Source organism: Triticum dicoccoides, chromosome 6B (genome assembly GCF_002162155.2).
Source record: "Triticum dicoccoides isolate Atlit2015 ecotype Zavitan chromosome 6B, WEW_v2.0, whole genome shotgun sequence".
Taxonomy (NCBI): domain Eukaryota; kingdom Viridiplantae; phylum Streptophyta; class Magnoliopsida; order Poales; family Poaceae; genus Triticum; species Triticum dicoccoides.
The window spans coordinates 644,726,498-644,729,626 of record NC_041391.1 but is presented as its reverse complement, the minus strand read 5'-3'; positions in this window follow the sequence as shown (position 1 = coordinate 644,729,626).

Genomic DNA, 3,129 nt, shown 5'->3' with positions numbered 1-3,129 from the left:
CCGGACTCCACCCTCGCCTTCCTCCTCGCGTCGGTGCCGAGCAGCAACGCAACACCATACGCCCCCCGACCCTCCTCCTCCCCTTGCCCCGCTTGGTCTGCTTCCATTGATTTGATTTGATTTCAGCTTGAATAAGTAGAGTAGAGTATTTTTTTCTTTCTTTTTGCCATGCCATGGATGTCAATGTGTTACCTAGCTTGCTTAATGGCAACAAATCAGATAGATACCAAGTTAGGGTTGCCTCATTCAGTTGCTTGTTTCTCAATTACTTATACTACCTAGTGTGCATATGAATGTGCTAGCTAGCTTATGTAGGAACAATTTGCAGTCAACACTAGGATAGGAGGACAGGGCATACTTGTTGTTGACAGGATTTCAACACTAGGATAGGAGGACAGGGCATACTTGTTTCCAGGATGAATATGAATATCTTCTTCTTGCTTCTTTCTTCTGTGAATATGAATATTAATATAGATTGTGCAGCCAGTCAGTCTGTCACTTCTTTACAGGAATAGGATCCCCTTGGAAATTCTTTGTCAACTTGTCATATACTAACAAACAATAGCTCTACGATTGTCTGTCTGTCGAAATGTGTTCCTCTTTATTTCTTTATCTAGGAAGAAAATGGTAGCTTGGAATCATGCATTGCACACAACTTAGTCCAACCACATCAGATCCTCTGCCTCTTGTATTGCTCTGCTTCAATTTCATTTCAACTCATCTAGTATTTTGTTTGTTGACATATAAGAACGCAAAAATCCGATTAGGTCTCAGTTGAAACTCCTTGTTAGCTCTAGCAGTCAGTATTTCATTTGAGAGAACCATGTTAGCTCTAGCAGGAGGAAAAAACCGCGTTGGCAGCCAGACTTGAAACTCCTTGTTAGCTCTAGCAGGAGGAAAAAACCACGCCCTGTGTTCTTGGCATTGCTGACTTTTTTCTAGTCTGGAACAGAGTTTTGTTTAGCTTGGTTGTTGGATTTGATAGAGAAGTAGTCTCTACCCAGCATGAATGATGACACACAACACTTGACATGCAGATGAAAACACTGGATTAAAGATCTGGTGCTGGTTACTGGTGTCCATGTGTTGTGTATGTTCATGCTCACAGTTGTTTACATTTGACTTGCCAAATTTTCTTGTGAGGGATGGGTGTGTGCTTTTGCTGGTGTGCAAATGAGATAGATATTTTCTTGTTCCTGCAAACTTCAAGTCCCACATAGTTCCATGCTCTGCTTTAGATAGATATCTAGTTTATTTGTTTTACTGACAAGATATCCAGTTTTTGTGGTTAGATATCTGAATTGAGAAAAAACATAGCTTTTGCGGTCTCTGACACTACTAGGGAAAACCTTATACACAGAACTTTAGCAGTAGCGTGGGTCAAAAAAGCTCGCTGGTGCTAATTAGTAGTAGCGCGCATGAGGAAACCGCGCTGCAGATAAAGATCTAGGAGTAGCGCGTCTTGCTTCAAACACGTTACTACTAAAATTCCCACAGCTTAGCCGATAGGCTACACATAGTAGTAGCAATCTATAACGAACCGTGCTACCGCTACTTTATTTGTAGCAGCGCATTTTAATATAAACTCGCTACTGCTAAAGGTTATAAAATTAAATGGAAAGAAAATGGAAAGGTAATTGAAAATGAAAGAAATAGAATAAGGTGAAAGGAAAAAAATAAAATGTGAAGAAAACTAAACAAAAAAGGGGAAACAAGAGAAAGGAGTAGCAGTAGCGTGTATCACAGAACGCGCTGTAGCTAAGATAGCAGCAGTGCTTTTCCTGGAACGCGCTACTGCTACTTCTGACTTAACCATGGGGTTCGTCCTTCCCCACGCGACCACTTCCCCCAAATCCAACCCTCTCCACTGTCGCCGCCGCCGTCGCCCGTCGGCCGCCGCGCGCTCTCCGCACCCTCTACGCCGCCCCGACCCCAGATTCAATGCCGCCCCCGCCCCCAACCTCAACGCCGCCCCGGACGCCGCCCCGACCCCGACCTCGACGCCGGCCGCCATCCGCCGCGCACCCGAGCCCCGACCCCGACCTCGACGCCGCCCTGCCCCTCCCTCGTCGCAGGCACCCGAGGTGAGCACACCCGCTCCTCCCTCTCCCCTACCTCTTCCAAGGGTTTCTTTATATTTTAGTTGCATCAAATTAGTTAGGGTTCATGTAAGAGTGGAAACAAATCGGATGCGGATGCGGCTCAAATGAGTTAGGGTTCATGTAATTAAGGGTGAAAACGAATCAAGTTTCTAAGATGAATCATAAAATGAGTAAAATTTGACCACTTATTTCACTTTATAGTTGGATAATTGAAATATCCGCTACCACTTTCCACCCCTATAGGTTCATCAAATTAGATGGTAATTAGGGCAGTAGTTCCTAGGTACTAATTAGTTAGTAAGAACTAGGTACTAATTAGGTACTAGAATATTTTTATTTATAGTAAGTTTATTTTTAGTAAGAACTAGTTGAATTAATAGAACTAGTTAGTAAGAACTTGTTTCTATTTTTTAGTTAAAGCAATTTTTCCCGCCTCGACATGGACGATGCCTATCCCGCATCCTCGTCGCCGAGTCGGCGGAGGACGACACCTGCTTGACCAGATCGGCCATGTTCGGGACTGGGCTCCGCCGGGGTGGTACTGGGAGGCGCTACCTACCGGGGGGCGCAGGTTGGTGAGGAGCCAGCCTGTCGTTGACCCGAACCTTCTTGGGTGGCGGTCGCGTGGGACAGTGACGATCTAGAGGCTCGAGGACTCCGCGGAGGTGGTGCATCACCGTGTCAGTAAGGAGGACGCGCACGTCCGTCGCTACTTGTTTGCGTTGGAGCACAGGCCGTTCTCCGATACCTGGCAGGTTCTCCGGGGATCTCACTGGAGCTATGATCCCGTGATGGTTCCTTCTCTGTGGGTGTCCACCGCCCGCGCCGATACCCGTCGTGTGCTAGGGTTTTAGTTGTATTAGTGATGTTATATGTGTGACACTATTCGTGATGTATTAGTGATAATATTTGACGATGTACGGACGCATGAGATGATTTACTTTTGCTTATTGAATGCATGCTAATTTGAGTCCTATAAGATATTTTGAAATGTATATCTTGTGTTGCTCAATATCCAAGTGGCCGG